General features: G+C 40.7%; 1 protein-coding gene and 1 long non-coding RNA gene across 2 annotated transcripts in view; both read left to right on the top strand.

Annotated features, from left to right (window-relative positions):
- LOC103460905 (uncharacterized) overlaps positions 1-24,671 on the top strand; it is a 228,811-nt gene that overhangs the window by 101,801 nt on the left and 102,339 nt on the right. The window lies entirely within an intron of this gene.
- LOC145548820 (uncharacterized) lies at positions 18,822-22,042 on the top strand. Its single transcript, XR_014084813.1, has 2 exons — positions 18,822-20,248; positions 21,293-22,042. It is a non-coding gene; the product is annotated as an uncharacterized LOC145548820 (long non-coding RNA).

Below are 24,671 nucleotides of genomic sequence, written 5' to 3'. Positions count from 1 at the left end.
CAAACCCAACAGGAAGTCGGCCATTTTGGATTAAATTCGCCATTTGCTGTTTTTCACAGACGTCATATTTGATCGAACTCCTCCTACAGCGTTTGACATACAGACTTCAAACTCAGTCAGCGGAGAGTTCAGACATTAAAGGTCTAAAGTTATCACAGGAATTTTTGTATGTCAAAGCATGTGGGCGTGGCAAAGTGCAAACTTTGACTATTCGCCATAAAACATCAAAGTGACATAACTTCCACATACAAGGTCACAGCTGCTTCAGACTTCCTATGTCTCACTACTGACCAACCCTCATGGTCAGATGATGACGTAACCTTAGCTCCGCCCACTTTTAACAGGAAGTCACCTGTTTTTTCTACTGTATGTTTATTTTTACTGAGTAATACATATGGAATTAATCTTCTACCACCTGACATTATATGACCTGATCAGTAACTGTGATGATGAACTCTGATCATGGGGGCGTGGCCAACTGGCTGTCCTTCGCCATATGCATAAATTGTCTCTGAATCAAACACGCATTTCCGATTGGCACCAAACTGGATATGTTTGACCTGTGCTCAATGCTAAAGAGCCCAATGGCTTTGAATTGTGATTTTACTCTACAGCGCCCCCTAGACTATCCCATCATCAATATCTCCTCTACATCGACCGATCTGCTCCAAATTTGTGGTGTGTCCTCAGGGAACTATGCCAAAGACAACGGTTCGAACTGCCTGGCGGAGGCGCGCCTAAACTGTGCGAAAGGGTACGCGGTGGCAGGCGGGCGGCGGTGCTGGGTCCCCGCGGTGGCTATAGGCCGGAGCGGCGCTTGGCTGCTCGGGCCGCTTGAGGCTCCGCGGAGCTTTAATTATTATTATTATTCTTGTGCCAAATGAATTGGCTTTTTGGGGGCTTTATCATATTCAAAAACTCACCAAACTTGGCGGGCGCATAGAGCCCGTGTGAAATTTACGTATTTTAAGGTCCTCGCAAAAATCGCACAAGAAACGGCTCAAGGGCGCCCCCTAGCAACTTTCAAAAGACCCTTTCCTATTCACTTACTTTACCGTAGAGACTTCAAATTTGGTACAGTTGTAGAGCTCCCCAAGACACTCAGAATTTACAATTAATGTCATAGTGCAAGTATCCTAGGAAGTCGGCCATTTTGGATTGAAGTTCCGATTTTGAGCCCATTTTGGCCGTTTACAGACGTCGCATTTGATCGAACTCCTCCTAGGGATTTCGATCGATCGGCTTCAAACTCGGTCAGATTGTTCATAAGGCATGGCCGATTCAAAGTTATCAAATTCGTGAGTTTTCGAGCATGCTGAAGGGGTCGTTCCAGGGGTCAAAGTTCACCGACTCACCAGAATGTAATAAACTGTTATATCTCTTACAAATAAACTGAGAGCCACCAAACTTTATGTGTGTGATGACCTTTGGATGACCTACGACACCCAGTTGTGAAATTTTGAGATTACCTAAGCCAGGCCCCCTTACAACAGGAAGTGTCATGTTTTACTGCGAACGTTCACTATCTGACCCCTTTCACCTAATCAACATGAAACTGTGTCCACAGACAGAAGACATGTTGGTGTGTCAGGGTGTCCAACTCCGTTTGGTTTGGATGCAGCAGCTGGGTGTGGCGGCGTGGCGAAGTGACCTTTAACGCCGTCTCCTTACGTTGGCCTTGAATTCCACAGTTTAAAGCCCAGCTGCACCAAACTCACTAGTTTGATCCTTGTGGGCCCCTCGACAGGAATCCAGTGTAATTTTTTGTGGGTGGCCTGATGTCTCAACAGCGCCCCCTTGAAGATTTTAAATAATCAGCCCCAAGCCATTCTTTAACCTAGAATTATGAAACTTGGTACACTTGTTATCTGTCAGACCTACAAAAAGTCTCTTGGAGCCATGGTCCAAACCAACAGGAAGTCGGCCATTTTGGATCAAACTGCCATAGCTGTTTTTCAGAGACGTCATATTTGATTGAACTCCTCCTACAGCGTTTGACATACAGATTTCAAACTCAGTCAGCAGAGAGTTCAGACATTAAAGGTCTAAAGTTATCACAGGAATTTTTGTATGTAAAGCATGTGGGCGTGGCTAAGTGCAAACTTTGATATACGCCATAAAACATCAAAGTGACATAACTTCCACATACAAGGTACAGCTGCTTCAGACTTCCTATGTCTCATACTGACCAACCCTCATTACATTCTCATGGTCAGATGATGACGTAACCTTAGCTCCGCTCACTTTTACTGGAATTACCTGTTTTTTCTACTGTATGTCTTATTTTTACTGAGTAATACATATGGAATTAATCTTCTAACACCTGACATATATGACCTGATGAGAACTGTGATGATGAACTCTGACTCATGGGGGCATGGCCAACTGGCTGTCCTTCGCCAATGCATAAATTGTCTCTGAATCAACACGCATCTTCCGATTGGCACCAAACTGGAACGTTTGACCTGTGCTCAATGCTAAAGAGCCCAACGGTTTGAATTGTGTTTTACTCTACAGCGCCCCTAGACTATCCCATCACAATATCTCCTCTCTACATCGACCGATCTGCTCCAAATTTGTGGTGTGTCCTCAGGGAACCATGCCGAAGTGAACGGTGCGAATGCCTGGCGGAGGCGCGCCTCAACTGTGCGAAAGGGTACGCGTGGCAGGCGGGCGGCGGTGCTGGGTCCCCGCGGTGGCTATAGGCCGGAGCGGCGCTTGGCTGCTCGGGCCGCTTGAGGCTCCGCGGAGCTTTAATTAGGCCCGAGCAGCTAAGCGCTGCGAAGGCAAATTGTAATCGTGCTGTTTTTATTATTATTACTTCTGCCAAATGAATGGCTTTTTGGGGGCTTTATCATATTCAAAAACTCACCAACTTGGCGGGTGCATAGAGCCCGTGTGAAATTTACGTATTTTAAGGTCCTCGCAAAAATCGCACAAGAAACGGCTCAAGGGCGCCCCCTAGCAACTTTCAAAAGACCCTTTCCTATTCACTTACTTTATCGTAGAGACTTGAAATTCGGTACAGTTGTAGAGCTCCCCAAGACACTCTGAATTTACAATTAATGTCATAGTGCAACTGTCCTAGGAAGTCGGCCATTTTGGATTGAAGTTCCGATTTTGAGCCCATTTTGGCCGTTTACACACGTCGCATTTGATCGAACTCCTCCTAGGGATTTCGATCGATCGGCTTCAAACTCGGTCAGATTGTTCATAAGGCATGGTCGATTCAAAGTTATCAAATTCGTGAGTTTTCGAGCATGCTGAAGGGGTCGTACCAGGGGTCAAAGTTCACCGACTCACCAGAATGTAATAAACTGTTATATCTCTTAGAAATAAACTCACAGAGCCACCAAACTTTCTGTGTGTGATGACCTTTGGATGACCTACGACACCCAGTTGTGAAATTTTTAGATTGCCTAAGCCACGCCCCCTTAGAACAGGAAGTGTCATGTTTTACTGCGAACGTTCACTATCTGACCCCTTTGACCTAATCAACATGAAACTGTGTCCACAGACAGAAGACATGTTGGTGTGTAAGGGTGTCCAACCCCGTTTGGTTTGGATGCAGCAGGTGGGCGTGGCGGCGTGGCGAAGTGACCTTTAACGCCGTCTCCTTACGTTTGGCCTTGAATTCCACAGTTTAAAGCCCAGCTGCACCAAACTCACTAGGTTTGATCCTTGTGGGCCCCTCGACAGGAATCCAGTGTGATTTTTTGTGGGCGTGGAATAATGTCTCAACAGCGCCCCCTTGAAGATTTTAAATAATCAGCCCCAAGCCATTTTTAACCTAGAATTATGAAACTTGGTACACTTGTGTATCGTGTCAGGACCTACAAAAAAGCCTCTTGGAGCCATGGTCCAAACCCAACAGGAAGTCGGCCATTTTGGATTAATTCGCCATTTGCTGTTTTTCACAGACGTCGTATTTGATCGAACTCCTCCTACAGCGTTTGACATACAGACTTCAAACTCAGTCAGCAGAGAGTTGAGAATTAAAGGTCTAAAGTTATCACAGGAATTTTTGTATGTAAAGCATGTGGGCGTGGCTAAGTGCCAAACTTTGACTATTCGCCATAAAACATCAAAGTGAATAACTTCCACATACAAGGTCACAGCTGCTTCAGACTTCCTATGTCTCAATACTGACCAACCCTCATTACATTCTCATGGTAAGATGATGACGTAACCTTAGCTCCGCCCACTTTTACAGGAAGTCACCTGTTTTTTATACTGTATATCTTATTTTTACTGGTAATACATATGGAATTAATCTTCTAACACCTGACATAATATGACCTGATGATGAACTGTGATGATGAACTCTGACTCATGGGGGCGTGGCCAACTGGCTGTCCTTCGCCATATCATGCAATTGTCTCTGAATCACACACGCATCTTCCGATTGGCACCAACTGGATACGTTTGACCTGTCTCAATGCTAAAGAGCCCAAAAGGATTGAATTGTGATTTTACTCTACAGCGGCCCTAGACTATCCCATCATCAATATCTCCTCTCTACATCGACCGATCTGCACCAAATTTGTGGTGTGTCCTCAGGGAACCATGCCGAAGTGAACGGTGCGAACTGCCTGGCGGAGGCGTGCCTCAACTGTGCGAAAGGGTACGCGGTGGCAGGCGGGCGGCGGTGCTGGGTCCCCGCGGTGGCTATAGGCCGGAGCGGCGCTTGGCTGCTCGGGCCGCTTGAGGCTCCGCGGAGCTTTAATTATTCTTATTATTATTCTTCCGTAAAATAAATTGGCTTTTTGGGGGCTTTATCATATTCAAAAACTCACCAAACTTGGCGGCCGCATAGAGCCCGGTGAAAATTTACGTATTTTAAGGTCCTCGCAAAAATCGCAGAAGAAACAGCTCAAGGGCGCCCCCTAGCAACTTTCAAAAGACCCTTTTCTATTCACTTACTTTATCGTAGACACTTGAAATTCGGTACAGTTGTAGAGCTCCCCAAGACACTCTGAATTTACAATTAATGTCATAGTGCAACTGTCCTAGGAAGTCGGCCATTTTGGATTGAAGTTCCGATTTGGAGCCCATTTTGGCCGTTTACACACGTCGCATTTGATCGAACTCCTCCTAGGGATTTCGATCGGCTTCAAACTCGGTGAGATTGTTCATAAGGCATGGCCGATTCAAAGTTATCAAATTCGTGAGTTTTCGAGCATGCTGAAGGGGTCGTAGCAGGGGTCAAAGTTCACCGACTCACCAGAATGTAATAAACTGTTATATCTCTTAGAAATAAACTCACAGAGCCACCAAACTTTCTGTGTGTGATCACCATTGGATGACCTACGACACCCAGTTGTGAAATTTTTAGATTGCCTAAGCCACGCCCCCTTAGAACAGGAAGTGTCATGTTTTACTGCGAACGTTCACTATCTGACCCCTTTCACCTAATCAACATGAAACTGTGTCCACAGACAGAAGACATGTTGGTGTGTCAGGGTGTCCAACCCCGTTTGGTTTGGATGCAGCAGGTGGGCGTGGCGGCGTGGCGAAGTCACCTTTAACGTCGTCTCCTTACGTTTGGCCTTGAATTCCACAGTTTAAAGCCCAGCTTCACCAAACTCACTAGGTTTGATCCTTGTGGGCCCCTCGACAGGAATCCGGTGTGATTTTTTGTGGGCGTGGCCTAATGTCTCAACAGCGCCCCCTTGAAGAATTTAAATAATCAGCCCCAAGCCATTCTTTAACCTAGAATTATGAACTTGGACACTTGTTATCTTTCAGGACCTACAAAAAAGCCTCTTGGAGCCATGGTCCAAACCCAACAGAAAGTCGGCCATTTTGGATTAAATTCGCCGTTTGCTGTTTTTCATAGACGTCATATTTGATCGAACTCCTCCTTCAGTTTTTGGGATACAGACTTCAAACTCAGTCAGCAGAGAGTTCAGACATTAAAGGACTAAAGTTATCACAGGAATTTTTGTATGTCAAAGCATGTGGGCGTGGCTAAGTGCCAAACTTTGACTATTCGCCATAAAACATCAAAGTGACATAACTTCCACATACAAGGTCACAGCTGCTTCAGACTTCCTATGTCTCACTACTGACCGACCCTCATTACATTCTCATGGTCAGATGATGACGTCACCTTAGCCCCGCCCACTTTTGAAAGCAAGTCACCTGTTTAATCTACTGTATGTCTTATTTTTACTGAGTAATACATATGGAATTAATCTTCTACCACCTGACATAATATGACCTGATGATGAACTGTGACGATGAACTCTGACTCATGGGGGCGTGGCCAACTGTCTGTCCTTCGCCATATGCATAAAACTGTCTGAATCACACACGCATCTTCCGATTGGCACCAAACTGGAAACGTTTGACCTGTGTTCAATGCTAAACAGCCCAACGGGTTTGAATTGTTATTTTACTCTACAGCGCCCCTTAGACTATCCCATCATCAATATCTCCTCTCTACATCGACCGATCTGCACCAAATTTGTGGTGTGTCCTCAGGGAACCATGCCGAAGTGAACGGTGCGAACTGCCTGGCGGAGGCGCAACTCAACTGTGCGACAGGGTACACGGTGGAAGGCGGTCGGCGGTGCTGGGTCCCCCGCGGTGGCTATAGGCCGGAGCGGCGCTTGGCTGCTCGGGCCGCTTGAGGCTCCGCGGAGCTTTAATTTTTTTTATTTTTCTTCTGTCAAATGAATTGCCTTTTTGGGGGCTTTAACATATTCAAAAAGTCACCAAAATTGGTAGGCCCATAGAGACTGTGAAAAATTTACGTATTTTAAGGTCCGCGCAAAAATCGCAAAAAAATTGGCTCAACGGCGCCCCCTAGAAAATTTCAAAAGACCCTTTCCTATTCAGTTACTTTATTGTAGAGACTTGAAATTTGATACACTTGTAGAGCTCCCCAAGGCACTCAGAATTTATAATTGTTCTCATAGTACATGTCAAACAGGAAGTCGGCCATTTTGGATTGAATTTGCAAATTTCACCCCATTTTGGCCGTTCATAGCCTTCGCATTTGATCGAACTCCTCCTAGGGCTTTTGATGGATCGGCTTCAAACTTGGTCAGTTTGTTCAGAAGGCATGCCCGATTAAAAGTTATCAAAACGGTGAGTTTTCGTGCATGCTGAAGGGGTGATACCAGGGGTCAAAGTTCACTGACTCACCATAAAATAATAAACAGTTATATCTCCTACAAAGAAACTCACAGAGCCACCAACCTTTCTGTGTGTGATCACCTTTGGATGCCCTATAAGACCCAATTGTGACATTTTGAGATCACATAAGCCACGCCCCCTTAGAACAGGAAGTGTCATGTTTTATTGTGATCGGTCCCTATCTGACCTCTTTAACCTAATCAACATGAAACTGTGTCCACAAACAGAAGACATGTTGGTGTATTATGGTTTCCAACTCTGTTTGATTTGGAGGCAGCAGGTGGGCGTGGCGGCGTGGCGAATATACCTGTAACGCCGTGTCCATACGTTTGGCTCTGTATTCCACAATTTTGAGTCCAGCTGCACCAAACTCACTGAGATGGATCCTTTTACAACTCCGGACAGGAATCCAGTGAATATTTGGTGGGCGTGGCCTAATGTCTCAACAGCGCCCCCTAGAAGAGTTTAAATCATCAGCCCCAAGCCATGCTTTAACCTAGAATTATGAAACTTGGTACACATGTGTATCTTGTCAGGATGTACAAAAAAGTCTCTTGGAGCCATGGTCCAAACCCAACAGGAAGTCGGCCATTTTGGATCAAAGCCGCCATTTCCGGTTTTTCATAGACGTCGCATCTGATCGAACTCCTCCTACAGCTTTTGAGATACAGACTTCAAACTCGCTCAGCACACACTTAAGACATTGAAGATGAAAAGTTATCAAAAGAATTGTCGTACATCAAAGCATGTGGGCGTGGCTAAGTGTCAAACTTTGGCTTTGTGCCATGAAATACTAAAATGCAATAACTTCTACAGGAAAAGTGACAACTTCATCAGACTTTCCATGTCTCATTATTGGCCAGCCTTGATCACATTCACAAGGTCATATGATGACATCACCTTAGCCACCCCCCCTCCAACAGGAAGTCACCTGTTTTTGTCTGCCGGAAGTCTTACTTTTACTCTGACTCAAATGGGTTCAATGCTGTGCAAATTGATATAAAATGACATGATGATGAACTCTGTGTATGTTGACTGCTAGCTGAAGCATGTGGGCATGCCTTATTAGCAAATAGCAATGCCAGCCATGTCTACGATCGTCTCTAAATCAACCAGGCTTCATCCGATTTGCACCAGATTTTCTATGATCGACTGTGGTGATCCTCTAAAGATTGGATTATAACTTGACTTCACTTCACTCCCTAGGTTAATCAAACAGCTGTATCTTATCTCTACATTGGCTAATCTGCATGAGATGTTGTGGGCTGCAGCAGGGAGCGCTGCTGTAAACACAATGCAGCTAATGTCAACACAAGTGACAAGATAGTATCAATCAAGCTGTTCAGATGCACATTCATTCTACCAAAACTTAAACTGACATGATTTGTGGTTGTTGGTGGTGAGGCTGAACACTGAGACCCAGGTGATGATGATGTTTATTATAATTTAATAAAAAGAAGCTCAAACACAGTCCAGAACGGGCAACACGGCAGGAAAACTTGCACACATCTAATACAGGTAGCCACTGAAACAACTGAAGACTGAATGCGACAGCTACATTATAACTTGATTCCACTTAGCCCTGTAGGTTAAGTGGAATCAAACCAAACCAACTTTATTTACAAATCACTTTAAAACAACCACAGCTGATACAAAGTGCTGTACATTAAAACACAACATAATAAAAAAAATAAAACATACAGCTTAAAAACAAAAACATATAATTTAAAACTAGATCACGCTGGTGATGAAAGTCATGTAAAATAGATGGTGCAGAAGTGTATGAACAGCAGCTGTGAAGGTTACCAGCCTGTTTAGTTCAACCTATCTCTGTGAATCAGCGTTTTCTGACATGAACTTCATCAAGAACAAACACAGAACATGCCTCACTGATGCACATCTGAAAGATGCACTCACAGTTGCACTTTCAAGTTACACACCACATTATGGAGTACTGGTGAACAGCAAGCAATGCCAGTCTTCTCACTAATAAGAAAACCAATACCAGATGTGAGTGGCAACATGGCAGTGTCATGGCAAAGTTGAATTAAAATATTGAGGAATTGTGTTCAATTTAAAAGTGTGTTCATGACATGCAAGAGTTACAATTTTCTTAAAAATGCAGCAGATTTGGTCATGAGTTCAAAATGTGATAAGATTTATTTAAAAATATGTAAGTTGATTCTTTTTTGAGGCAACATTCCATGTCCCCATGTTTTGCTTACAATTATTTTTTGTAAAATGTGCCAAATTTGTACAACAAAGTATTTAATTATACATTTAGATGCTTGCACGCTAGCTGGAGATGTGCATCAGCAACCCTCCCGACCACACTAAGGGAAAAGGGTGCAGGAAAATGGATGGATGGATTTAGATGTTTACCATTATTCAAATATAAACAAAATGCCTTTTAAATATAATTTTGTTCTTTACACACCTTTTTGTTGATGGATATGTTCAATTTCATGTGTCCCCAGTGCAGCGTAATAGACTTAATCATGACATTTAAACTATAAAATATATTTTTATATTTATGTTTTTCTTTAATAAGTTGATTGACTGGACTACACCTTATTTTAATATGCAATTTAATCTACTGAAACTATTTTCTCATTTGATATTTTCTTCATATTATACATGTGCCAGTACTAACTTTCCACCCTGTTAGGATGTTTCAATTCTGCCTTCAAAAAGTCTAAAATTCCATAAAAACCATTTAATGTAAATGACATCAATTGGTTCTGATGTGAATTCAACCATGGAAAACAAAGTAAGCTTCAACTATCACCATCTCTGTACTTTTCTTATTTTAAATATGTTAAACCTGTATATGTAAACTTAAAGTTCCGCCCTGTTAGGAAAGATTGTAAAAAAAAATTTTATTCAGTAGAATTAAAAAAACCTAATATTATAATTAGTCATTAAAGGTTTGTTATTTTGTTGAAGTTTAGCTAGCTAAACGTTGACCACATAAAGAGAAACAGGTATATTAGTTAGAAAAGTTCCACCATGTTATTTTCCACCCTGTTATGTTCCACCCTGTTAGGAAAGATTGTGAAAAATGGTTATTCAGTAGAATTTAAAAAATATAATGTTAGATTTAGTCACTAAAAGTTTGTTATTCGGTTGAATGTTAGCTAGCTAAATGTTGACCACATAAAGAACTACAGGTAAATTAGTTAGAAAAGTTCCACCCTCTTATGTTCCACCCTGGTATGTTCTTGAACCAAATAAGGTAGAAATTAGGGTGAAAAGAAATAACTTTGTCAATTAAAAAATTTTGAGATGATGGAATAGAGTTGCAGAGTAGTCTGAGGTATTATCAGATGACTTTGCCATTTGTCTGTTTTCATTTAACTAGTTACCCCCATTGACTCTTGTGAGGGGAACAATGAGTACCTGTCATGGAAAAATCCACTACAGGGATATCACATGTTCTTGCCAAATAGAGCCAGGAAAAAATCTCTACATATACTTTACTTCAAAGAGCAAATCCTGCAACTAATAATGAAAATCATCAGATTTTAGAATCAAAGACTTTGATTTTCCACCCTGTTATTGGAGAATACACCATGTTATGTTCCATTCCACAAAAGTTTTTATTAAATATTGTTACAGAAACATTAAGTACTGTGGATTTTTCTGAAGCATGTTGGGAGTTGAAGACCAATAAATGCAAATATTGGTATAAGTTTTTAAAATTACCAATATTTTCAATGCTGTCAGTAATAATGAGTAAAAGAACAGATTTTTCTTTACAATAGTCATAAATGATTCGTAACGTCATGATGTGTTACAATTTCAAGAATAAAACATATTATATAGTAAAAGGGAAAAACTCTATGTAAGAAATGTCATTATTTTCCAAATTTAAATGTTTAACTATTTGTGGTTCATATGTAAATGTTCATAACAGGGTGGAACACATTCAGAGACAATGGTGAAAAAACCCACATGTAATAATTAATTTATCCAATCCTGAGCTTGCCCATTATTAATTTCTTATTGTTAATCATGTCAGTGTTGTAACAAAATATTTGAAACTTAAAACAATACTTTTTTTTCAAAAATCCTGAGGCCGAAATGTTGCTGCAAAAAAGAATCACACAATTACTGAGATTAAAAGAGATAAAGTGCTGAATATTGATATCTGTTTCCCACCTTGTTTTTGTTGCTAATTGTTGTGAGAAATCATTAACGTGAACAGTGCCTTCTCACGGATGAGTATTCTCATGGATCAGTAACATTAATCATTACTGATAATGTATAAGGAAAAACTGAGTACATTTGTTATTTCAGAAGAGCGTGTTTAAACTGGTAGCCTTTATATTACTCGGTACCCATGAAGTAGCTCTCAGTTTCAAAAAGGTTGGTGACCCCTGATATACTCGCTGCAGCCAATCAGCAACAGATTTCTGTGCATTGTCTGTGAGTAAAGCCAAACATGACACACTGAGTAAATTCAAGGAGGGCGGGTTCGGCTGTTCCGTCAGAGCATCGGCGGTGGCTGGGGGAAGGCGGTGCTGGGCACACGCGGTGGCTATAGGCCGAGCGGCGCTTGGCTGCTCGGGCCGCTTGAGGCTCCGCGGAGCTTTAATTAGGCCCGAGCAGCTAAGCGCTGCGAAGGCCTATTGTAATCGTGCTGTTTATTATTATTATTATGATTCTAACGTAAAATAAATTGGCTTTTTGGGGGCTTTATCATATTCAAAAACTCACCAAACTTGGCGGCCGCATAGAGCCTGGTGAAAATTTACGTATTTTAAGGTCCTCGCAAAAATCGCACAAGAAACTGCTCAAGGGCGCCCCCTAGAAACTTTCAAAAGACCCTTTTCTATTCACTTACTTTATCGTACAGACTTGAAATTCGGTACAGTTGTAGAGCTCCCCATGACACTCAGAATTTACAATTAATGTCATAGTGCAACTATCCTAGGAAGTCGGCCATTTTGGATTGAAGTTCCCATTTTGAGCCCATTTTGGCCGTTTACAGACGTCGCATTTGATCGAACTCCTCCTAGGGATTTCCATCGATCGGCTTCAAACTCGGTCAGATTGTTCATAAGGCATGGCCGATTCAAAGTTATCAAATTCGTGAGTTTTCGAGCATGTTGAAGGGGTCGTTCCAGGGGTCAAAGTTCACCAACTCACCAGAATGTAATAAACTGTTATATCTCTTACAAATAAACTCACAGAGCCACCAAACTTTCTGTGTGTGATCACCTTTGGATGACCTACGACACCCAGTTGTGAAATTTTGAGATTACCTAAGCCACGCCCCCATAGAACAGGAAGTGTCATGTTTTACTGCGAACGTTCACTATCTGACCCCTTTCACCTAATCAACATGAAACTGTCCACAGACAGAAGACATGTTGGTGTGTTAGGGTGTCCAACCCCGTTTCGTTTGGATGCAGCAGGTGGGCGTGGCGGCGTGGCGAATTGACCTTTAACGCCGTCTCCTTACGTTTGGACTTGAATTCCACAGTTTAAAGCCCAGCTGCACCAAACTCACTAGGTTTGATCCTTGTGGGCCCCTCGACAGGAATCCAGTGTATTTTTTTGTGGGGGTGGCCTAATGTCTCAACAGCGCCCCCTTGAATAATTTAAATAATCAGCCCCAAGCCATTCTTTAACCTAGAATTATGAAACTTGGTACACTTGTGTATCGTGTAAGGACCTACAAAAAAGTATCTTGGAGCCATGGTCCAAACCCAACAGGAAGTCGGCCATTTTGGATTAAATTCACCATTTACTGTTTTTCACATACGTCGTATTTGATCGAACTCCTCCTACAGTGTTTGACATACAGACTTCAAACTCAGTCAGCAGAGAGTTCAGATATTAAAGGTCTAAAGTTATCACAGGAATTTTTCTATGTTAAAGCATTTGGGCGTATCTAAGTGCCAAACTTTGACTATTCGCCATAAAACATCAAAGTGACATAACTTCCACATACAAGGTGACAGCTGCTTCCCTCTTCCTATGTCTCACTACTGACCAACCCTCATTACATTCTCATGGTCAGATGATGACGTAACCTTTGCTCCGCCCACTTTTAGGAGGAATTCAGCTGTTTTTTCGACTGTATGTCTTATTTTTACTGAGTAATACATATGGAAATAATCTTCTACCACCTGAAATAATGTGACCTTATGATGAACTGTGACGATGAACTCTGACTCTGCTAAAGAGCCCATCAGGTTTGAATTGTGCTTTTACTCTACAGCGCCCCCTAGGTTATCCCATCACCAATATCTTCTCTCTACATCGACCGATCTGCACAAAATTTGTGGTGTTTCCTCAGGGAACCATGCCGAAGTGAACGGTGCGAACTGCCTGGCGGAGGCGCGCCTCAACTGTGCGAAAGCTTACGCGGTGGCAGGCGGGCGGCGGTGCTGGGTCCCCCGCGGTGGCTATAGGCCGGAGCGGCGCTTGGCTGCTCGGGCCGCTTGAGGCTCCGCGGAGCTTTAATTAGGCCCGAGCAGCTAAGCGCTGCGAAGGCCTATTGTAATCGTGCTGTAAATTATTATTATTCTTCCGTAAAATAAATTGGCTTTTTGGGGGCTTTATCATATTCAAAAACTCACCAAACTTGGCGGCCGCATAGAGCCCGGTGAAAATTTACGTATTTTAAAGTCATCGCAAAAATCGCACAAGAAACTGCTCAAGGGCGCCCCCTAGAAACTTTCAAAAGACCCTTTTCTATTCACTTACTTTATCGTAGAGACTTGAAATTTGGTACAGTTGTAGAGCTCCCCAAGACGCTCAGAATTTACAATTAATGTCATAGTGCAAGTATCCCAGGAAGTCGGCCATTTTGGATTGAAGTACCGATTTTGAGCCCATTTTGGCCGTTTACAGACGTCGCATTTGATCGAACTCCTCCTAGGGATTTCGATCGATCGGCTTCAAACTCGGTCAGATTGTTCATAAGGCATGGCCGATTCAAAGTTATCAAATTCGTGAGTTTTCGAGCATGTTGAAGGGGTCGTTCCAGGGGTCAAAGTTCACCGACGTACCACAAAGTCATAAACTGTTATATCTCCTACAAAGAAAGTCACAGAGCCACCAAACCTTCTGTGTGTAATCACCTTTGGATGACCTACAACACCCAGTTGTTAAATTTTGAAAACACCTAAGCCTCACCCCCTTAGAACAGGAAGTGTCATGTTTTACTGCGAACGTTCACTATCTGACCCCTTTGACCTAATCAACATGAAACTGTGTCCACAGACAGAAGACATGTTGGTGTGTTAGGGTGTCCAACCCCGTTTGGTTTGGATGCAGCAGCTGGGCGTGGCGGCGTGGCGAAGTGACCTTTAACGCCGTCTCCTTACGTTTGGCCTTGATTTCCACAGTTTAAAGCCCAGCTGCACCAAACTCACTAGGTTTGATCCTTGTGGGCCCCTCGACAGGAATCCAGTGTAATTTTTTGTGGGCGTGGCCTAATGTCTCAACAGCGCCCCCTTGAAGATTTTCAATAATCAGCCCCAAACCATTCTTTAACCTAGAATTATGAAACTTGGTACACTTGTTTGTCTTGTAAAGACCTACAAAAAAGTCTCTTGGAGCCATGGTCCAAACCCAACATGAAGTCGGCCATTTTGGATTAAATTCGCCATTTGCTGTTTTTCAGAGACGTCGTATTTGATCGATCTCCTCCTACAGCGTTTGACATACAGACTTCAAACTCAGTGAGCAGAGAGCTCAGAGATTAAAGGTCTAAAGTTATCACAGGAATTTTTGTATGTCAAAGCATGTGGGCGTGGCTAAGTGCCAAACTTTGACTATTCGCCATAAAACATCAAAGTGAGATATCTTCCACATACAAGGTCACAGCTGCTTCAGACTTCCTATGTCTCACTACTGACCAACCCTCATTACATTCTCATGGTCAGATGATTACATAACCTTAGCTCCGCCCACTTTTGACAGGAAATCAGCTTTTTCTACTGTATGTCTTATTTTTACTGAGTAATACATATGGAATTAATCTTCTACTACCTGACATAATATGAGCTGATGATGAACTGTGAGGATGAACTCTGACTCATGGGGGCATGGCAAACTGTCTGTCCTTTGCCATATGCATATAATTGTCTCTGAATCACAGATGCATCTTCCGATTGGCACCAAACTGTATACGTTTCACCTGTGTTCAATGTTAAAGAACCCATCAGGTTTGAATTGTGATTTTGCCCTAGGTTATCCCATCACCAATATCTTCTCTCTACATCGACCGATCTGCACCAAATTTGTTGTGTGTCACCAGGGAACCATGCCGAACTCAACGCTGCGAACTACCTGGCAGACGCGCGCCTCAACTCTGCAACAGCTTATGCGGTGGCAGGCGGGCGGCGGTGCTGGGTCCCCGCGGTGGCTATAGGCCGGAGCGGCGCTTGGCTGCTCGGGCCGCTTGAGGCTCCGCGGAGCTTTAATTTTTTTATTTTTTATTTTTCTCGCCTCAAATGAATTGCCTTTTTGGGGGCTTTAACATATTCAAAAAGTCACCAAAATTGGTAGGCCCATAGAGACTGTGAAAAATTTACGTATTTTAAGGTCCGCGCAAAAATCCCCCAATAATTGGCTCAACGGCGCCCCCTAGAAAATTTCAAAAGACCCTTTCCTATTCAGTTACTTTATTGTAGAGACTTGAAATTTGGTACACTTGTAGAACTCCCCACGCCACTCAGAATTTATCATTGTTCTCATAGTGCATCTCAAACAGGAAGTTGGCCATTTTGGATTTAATTTGCAAATTTCACCCCATTTTGGCCGTTTATAGCCTTCGCATTTGATCGAACTCCTCCTAGGGCTTTTGATGGATCGGCTTCAAACTTGGTCAGTTTGTTCAGAAGGCATGCCCGATTAAAAGTTATCAAAACGGTGAGTTTTCGTGCATGCTGAAGGGGTGATACTAGGGGTCAAAGTTCACTGACTCACCATAAAATAATAAACAGTTATATCTCCTACAAAGATACTCACAGAGCCACCAACCTTTCTGTGTGTGATAACCTTTGGATGCCCTACAAGACCCAATTGTGAAATTTTGAGATCACATAAGCCACGCCCCCTTAGAACAGGAAGTGTCATGTTTTATTGTGATCGGTCCCTATCTGACCTCTTTAACCTAATCAACATGAAACTGTGTCCACAAACAGAAGACATGTTGGTGTGTTATGGTTTCCAACGCTGTTTGTTTTGGATGCAGCAGGTGTGCGTGGCGGCGTGGCGAATATACCTGTAACGCCGTGTCCATACGTTTGGCTGTTAATTCCACAATTGTGAGTCCAGCTGCACCAAACTCACTGAGATCGATCCTTATCCGACTCCGGACAGTAATCCAGTGCAATATTTGGTGGGCGTGGCCTAATGTCTCAACAGCGCCCCCTAGAAGAGTTTAAATCATCAGCCCCAAGCCATGCTTTAACCTAGAATTATGAAACTTGGTACACATGTGTATCTTGTAAGGATGTACAAAAAAGTCTCTTGGAGCCATGGTCCAAACCCAACAGGAAGTCGGCCATTTTGGATCAAAGCCGCCATTTCCGGTTTTTCATAGACGTCGCATCTGATCGAACTCCTCCTACAGCTTTTGAGATACAGACTTCAAACTCGCTCAGCACACACTTAAGACATTGAAGATGAAAAGTTATCAAAAGAATTCTCGTACATCAAAGCGTGTGGGCGTGGCTAAGTGTCAAACTTTGGCTTTGTGCCATGAAATACTAAAATGCAATAACTTCTACAGGAAAAGTCACAACTTCATCAGACTTTCCATGTCTCATTATTGGCCAGCCTTGATCACATTCACAAGGTCATATGATGACATCACCTTAGCCACGCCCCCCTCCAACAGGAAGTCACCTGTTTTTGTCTGCAGGAAGTCTTTCTTTTACTCTCACTCAAATGGGTTCAGTGCTGTGCAAATTGATATAAAATGACATGATGATGAACTCTGTGTATGTTGACTGCTAGCTGAAGCATGTGGACGTTCCTTATTAGCAAATAGCAATGCTAGCCATGTCTACGATCATCTCTAAATCAACCAGGCTTCATCCAATTTGCACCAGATTTTCTATGATCGACTGTGGTGATCCTCTAAAGATTAGATTATAACTTGACTCCACTTCACTCCATAGGTTAATCAAACAGCTGTATCTTATCTCTACATTGGCTAATCTGCATGAGATGTTGTGGGCTGCAGCAGGGAGCGCTGCTGTAAACACAATGTAGCTAATTTCAACACAAGTGACAAGATAAAGTATCAATCAAGCTGTTCAGATGCACAAACATTCTCCCCAAACTCAAACTGTCATGATTTGTGGTTGATTGTGAGGATGAACACTGAAACCCAGGTGATGATGATGACGATGATGATGTTTATTATAATTTAATAAAGAGAAGCTCAAACACAATCCAGTACGGGCAACACCGGCAGGAATTCTTGCACACAGCTAATACAGGTAGCCACTGAAACAACTGAACAACAAAGTTTTTTAATTATACATTTAGATGTTTGCACGCCAGCTGGAGATGGGCACCAGCAACCCTCCCGACCCCACTAAGGGACAAGGGTGCAGGAAAAAGGAAGGATGGATTTAGATGTTTACCATTATTCAAATATAAACAAAATGCCTTGTAAATATTATTTTGATCTTTACACACCTTTTTGTTGCTGGATATGTTCAATTTCATGTGTCCCCAGTGCAGCGTAATAGACTTCCTCATGACATTTAAACTATAAAATATATTTATATTTATTTTTTTCTTCAACAAGCTGATTGACTGGACTACACCTTATTTTAATATGTAATTTAATCTACTGAAACTATTTTCACATTTGATATTTTCTTCATATTATACATGTCCCAGTACTAACTTTCCACCCTGTTATGATGTTTCATTTCTGCCTTCAAAAAGTCTAAATTCCACAAAATCCATTTAATGTATGTGACATCAATTGATTTTGATGTGAATTCAACCATGGAAAGCAAAGTGAGCTTCAACTGTCACCATCTCTGTAGTCTTACATTTACTCTGACTCAAATGGGTTCAATGCTGTGCAAATTGATATAAAATGACATGATTATCAACTCTGTGTAAAACAGTTTTACACAGACTCAGTTTTGAGTCTGTGTAAAACACAGACTCAAAACTGAGTCTGTGTAAAACACAGACTCAGTTTTGAGTCTGTGTAAAACACAGACTAATTTTGTGTAAACACAAACTGAGTCTGTGTAAAAGACTCAGTTTTTTATTGAGTAAAAACTGAGTAAAAACTCCGTTTTTTACTGAGTTTTTTACTCAGTAAAAAAAAACCCCATCTCTAATGGTGATGTCACCCCCCGTTTCCAACTGCTGATTTCAAGTGTGCTTCAGCTGAAGCGTGCTGAAGCATGTGGCTTCAGCTAGCATTCTTCAGCACATGCTAGCTGAAACATGTGGCTTCAGCTAGCAGCCGAAGCCACATGCTTCGGCTGCTAGCTGAAGCATGTGGGCGTGCCTTATTAGCAAATAGCAATACCAGCCATGTCAACGATCGTCTCTAAATCAACCAGGCTTCATGTGATTTCCACCAGATATTTATGGCTGACTTCAGTGAACCTCTAATATGGAGAGCCATTTCAGCCAAAATTAAATAAATAAATAAATGGGTGAAATAAATAAAAATGAGTAAAATAAATCAAAAATGAAGAAAATGAGTGAAATAAATAAATAATTTGTTAAATAAATAATTTAGCTTTTTCATTAACCCATTTTTTCATTTATTTATTTTCATATTATCAATTTCTCAATTTCCCTTTTTTCATTAATCTATTTTTCATTTACCCACTTTTCATTAATCTATTTTTCATTTAACCATTTTTTAATTTAGCTTTTTCATTAACCCCATTTTTCATTTCTTTATTTTTCACATTATCAATTTCCCAATTTCTCTTTTTCATTTATCTATTTTTTATTTATCCCTTTATCCATTTACCCATTTTTCATTAATTTATTTTTCATTTACCCACTTTTCATTAATCTATTTTTCATTTAACCATTTTTTAATTTAGCTTTTTCATTAACCCCATTTTTCATTTCTTTATTTTTCACATTATCAATTTCCCAATTTCTCTTTTTCATTTATCTATTTTTTATTTATCCCTTTATCCATTTACCCATTTTTCATTAATTTATTTTTCAATTAACCACTTTTCAATTTCCCTTTTTTATTAACCCAATTTTTTCATTTATTTATTTTTCAGATTATCAATTTCTCTATTTCTCTTTTTCATTTATCTATTTTTCATTTGTCCATTTTTCATTTATCCCTTTATCTATTTACCCATTTTTCATTAATCTATTTTTTAATTTAAACATTTTTTGATTTCCTTTTTCCATTAACCCGATTTTCTATTTCCCAGTTTCATTAATCAATTTCTCATATATCCCTTTTTTATTTACCCAATTTTCTTTTATCTATTTTTCATTCAACATTTGTTTGAAAAATCTTTACTTTTCCCATTTTCCAATTCCCCTTATTCATTTAGTATTTCCTTATTTTCTTATTTATCACATTCTATTTCCCCGCAAAACTTAGGGAAAAAATAAATGCAAATGAGGAGAGGCACGTCATCAGGCTACAACTTCCCCAATTGGTTGGTTAGCGTCACACCCATACTTTGCTTCAAGAAAGATGGCGACCTACTAACGGGTTATCAATAAGCTGAAGCTCATTAACTTCATTAGAAATAGTGTTATTACTCCTGACTTTAGTTTTCGTGTGGCCGCTCAGACAGAACGTGTTTCAGTTGGCGGCTCTCATGGACTCAGAGCTTCACCGTCGGGGGGTTTTATAGTTTGAACGAAGCGGCCGCTGAAGTTGGCTTACGATTGAAGGTTCGGGACACCTTCGTAGCTACCAGCTGTGATCCAACTATAAGGAGCAACTTTACTGTACATCGTAAGTGAACTGCAATATCCAGAGGCAGCTCTACGGAGCATCGAGCTGAAAGAATGAGAGTGGAGAGCCTTGGAGATCTGCATCGGAGGCCATCTTTCAGACCTGCACCGCTGCTGTCCGTCCAGGATCCTCCGGTTGCCCAGACGTTGCACGGTAAGCTACTAACGTTGATGTTTGTTTTCCAACTACTGTCATATTTAATCAATAGGGCTCAATTACGATCGCGGGAGGTTTTGAGTTGATCTCGGCAGTAGGTGACAAACTGAACGTCTCCAGGATGTTGAGACCAGCACGTCCTCTGATCCAATACATCTTATTAAGGATAAAATCAACAAAACGTGTTCAAATTAATGGTCCAACAGGTTGATTAAAGACAGTAAAAAGGTAGGAGTGGTTTCGAGTCGATCGCCTTGTTTTACCTTTGTAAACAGACAACCTGAATACAGTGACCTTTAGTGAGGGTACAGAATGGAGAATGGATAAAAGCTGAACTCCTGCTACAATCTTTGCCTCTCTTGGTTACATCCCTGAGGTGTGCCAAGTGTGGCCCACATGCATATAAAGTAAATATGACTATTAATTTAAGTATTTCTTTGTATGTATAACTTGCCCACCTTAGTTTGCCTGTTTTTGGTCAACGTGTGCCTCAACATTTGGTTACTGTTCCTTAGAGGTGGACAGAGGACCCACAATTTATACTCCAGGAATAACAGTAGCACTTCAACATGTTTTTACTCAAAGTAAATCGTAGCTGAATAAGAAATTAAACAAGAGTAAAGAAGCATTTGGTAAAAAGTTGATCAGTACTGAGTAACTGATCAAGTTATCAATTATTTCATATCTAAAAAAAATTACACAATTAGAAGGCCCAAAATATTAAGTTCAGTGGAAATTTTGGTATTTTAAAGACAAAATGAAAATTAGTTTAAATAATAGTGATGCCTCATAATAAAATGACTTGAGTAAAAGTAAAAAGTTCAGCATAGTAAGAGTATTCCTAAAAGTTCATTTGAGTTTCAAAAAGTTACTCAACTATATTTAAGTAAATGTAATTAGTCACTCCTAAACTCTGCCTTTCTGAGGGAATAGGAGAAGGAACTGTTAAGGAAATAAATTAATCTTATTTTGATACTAAACATTGTTTCAATTAACAAATGAATCATAACACCAGAACATATTCTGTTATGTTTATTCAAGGGTGAAGGAACAGAATGACTGGAGATCCTGGCTGAGAAGGACCGGGGCTGACATGGCGAACAGTGAGGAGAACCGTCTGCACTGTGAGCAGCACCAGAACTCCTGATGGGTCTCCTTCAGGAAGAACCAGAGAGACGGCCAACCTCTACAGAGAAGAGTTCACCCAAACATCAGAGGAAAAATGAATGCTGGTGCTCAAACAGAGCAGCCTCTTTTCTTAAACCCAACACACACACAGGGTGTTGTGGCCCTGATTAAAAACCTGCTAACTTCAATTTAACTGAAACACAGAACATCCAGAAATGTGATGAGCTTCAGCTATAGAGTGGAAATGACACAGTGAGATGAAAACATGTGTCTATATCACTCTGTTATACAGGACATTAACATTTTAAAGTGTTTGTTCCAGAGCCCCTGATACAAACGATAGCATTAGCTCATCCATCAGACATTTACTGAGGCCTGAAACATGCAGGGCAGACGACCTGAGGACTGACTGGTTAAACTATTTCATTGATACTTCAGATTGCAGATTTCCAATTGAAGGCGTCTGTAAATGAACACAATCATTATTCAATAAACCAAGCTGTGTAAAATAACTGCTAGGGTTGCTATTAAGAACCCAATATGTCATGTTTGTTCATTTCTACGTTGTCGTACATACAAGGTACTCCACTCACTGTTTAGCTTCATGTTGAAGAATCTTCAGTGTAATGAAACCAAAAAATAAAACAGGTCCAAAACTTTCAATCTGTATTCTATTTTTGTAGCTTTGTTCTATTAAGATTGTTTCGTTTATTTTAAGCCACAAACAAACGATCATTTTATTGTCTCTGGGACGTGAAAACATGAGATTTGATTAAATTAGAACTTCACATATTAGAAGGAACACAGATTTCATAATAATCAGTTTGTTTATTCAAAACGGTAAAATACAGACGGTTAATGCATATCAATGGTATAAGAACAGACACATTTTTTAAAATGAATGTGTCACCAGTGCATTTGGCCGAGTGTTCCTGCTCCAGAAAGGTGAAGGTCTCTGGTCATCCTGAAGCTGTGAGCCCACTGGGAGTCTGAAGGGAAACACTGAGACCAGAGGCCTGCAGGATGGTCTGCATCTGAAAACATACATGATGGAAACATTAATGAATGTGCTGCGCCAAAAAGCTGTACTTTTGACCTGGTGGCGATGGAACCAGTTATGGTAGATCTGAACTTTGGTTTGATGACCTAAATATGAGAAGCTTCAGACTGACAGGAGTTAGGTTAAAGCCACATCTTGTGAAGTTGGGATATTTTTCCTCCAACAGGATCCAGAGGAATCGCAACAAACCAGAAGTTGGACTAGAATTTATTTCAATGTCATTTGTGAATGTCAGCTTCTCATTTTCAACAGTGCATATGCATGTGGGCCACACTTGGCACACCTCAGGGATGTAACCAAGAGAGGCAAAGATTGTAGCAGGAGTTCAGCTTTTATCCATTCTCCATTCTGTACCCTCACTAAAGGTCACTGTATTCAGGTTGTCTGTTTACAAAGGTAAAACAAGGCGATCGACTCGAAACCACTCCTACCTTTTTACTGTCTTTAATCAACCTGTTGGGCCATTAATTTGAACACGTTTTGTTGATTTTATCCTTAATAAGATGTATTGGATCAGAGGACGTGCTGGTCTCAACATCCTGGAGACGTTCAGTTTGTCACCTATTGCCGAGATCAACTCAAAACCTCCCGCGATCGTAATTGAGCCCTATTGATTAAATATGACAGTAGTTGGAAAACAAACATCAACGTTAGTAGCTTACCGTGCAACGTCTGGGCAACCGGAGGATCCTGGACGGACAGCAGCGGTGCATGTCTGAAAGATGGCCTCCGACGCAGATCTCCAAGGCTCTCCACTCTCATTCTTTCAGCCCGATGGTCCGTAGAGCTGCCTCTGGATATTGCAGTTCACTTACGATGTACAGTAAAGTTGCTCCTTATAGTTGGATCACAGCTGGTAGCTACGAAGGTGTCCCGAACCTTCAATCGTAAGCCAACTTCAGCGGCCGCTTCGTTCAAACTATAAAACTCCCGACGGTGAAGCTCTGAGTCCATGAGAGCCGCCAACTGAAACACGTTCTGTCTGAGCGGCCACACGAGAACTAAAGTCAGGAGTAATAACACTATTTTCTAATGAAGTTAATGAGCTTCAGCTTATTGATAACCCGTTAGTAGGTCGCCATCTTTCTTGAAGCAAAGTATGGGTGTGACGCTAACCAACCAATTGGGGAAGTTGTAGCCTGATGACGTGCCTCTCCTCATTTGCATTTATTTTTTCCCTAAGTTTTGCGGGGAAATAGAATGTGATAAATAAGAAAATAAGGAAATACTAAATGAATAAGGGGAATTGGAAAATGGGAAAAGTAAAGATTTGTCAAACAAATGTTGAATGAAAAATAGATAAAAGAAAATTGGGTAAATAAAAAGGGATATATGAGAAATTGATTAATGAAACTGGGAAATAGAAAATCGGGTTAATGGAAAAAGGAAATCAAAAATGTTTAAATTAAAAAATAGATTAATGAAAATGGGTAAATAGATAAAGGGATAAATGAAAAATGGACAAATGAAAATAGATTAATGAAAATAGATAAATGAAAAGAGAAATAGAGAAATTGATAATCTGAAATAAATAAATGAAAAAATTGGGTTAATAAAAAGGGAAATTGAAAAGTGGTTAATTGAAAATAAATTAATGAAAAATGGGTAAATGGATAAAGGGATAAATAAAAATAGATAAATGAAAAGAGAAATTGGGAAATTGATAATGTGAAAAATAAAGAAATGAAAAATGGGGTTAATGAAAAGCTAAATTAAAAATGGTTAAATGAAAAATAGATTAATGAAAAGTGGGTAAATGAAAAATAGATTAATGAAAAAAGGGAAATTGAGAAATTGATAATATGAAAAATAAATAAATGAAAAATGGGTTAATGAAAAAGCTAAATTATTTATTTAACAAATTATTTATTTATTTCACTCATTTTCTTCATTTTTTGATTTATTTTACTCATTTTTATTTATTTCACCCATTTATTTATTTATTTAATTTTGGCTGAAATGGCTCTCCATACTCTAAAGACCCCAATAGCATTAGATTATAACTTGACTCCACTTCCCCCTTCGGTTAATCAAATAGCTATATCTCCTCTCTACATTGGCTAATCTGCATGAGATGTTGCAGACTGCAGCAGGGAGCGCTGCTGTAAGCGGTGGTGGGAAGTACTGTACTTAAGTAGAGTTTTCGTTTTCTGTACTTTACTTAAGTAGATTTAATAATGGGTTCTTTCTACTTTTACTCCACTACATTTTACAGTAAGTATCTGTACTTTC

Source organism: Poecilia reticulata, chromosome 18 (assembly GCF_904066995.2).
Source record: "Poecilia reticulata chromosome 18, P_reticulata-male-v2, whole genome shotgun sequence".
NCBI classification, from domain to species: Eukaryota; Metazoa; Chordata; class Actinopteri; order Cyprinodontiformes; family Poeciliidae; genus Poecilia; species Poecilia reticulata.
Note: the sequence above shows the minus strand (reverse complement) of the source record. Positions and strands in the feature narration are given on the sequence as shown.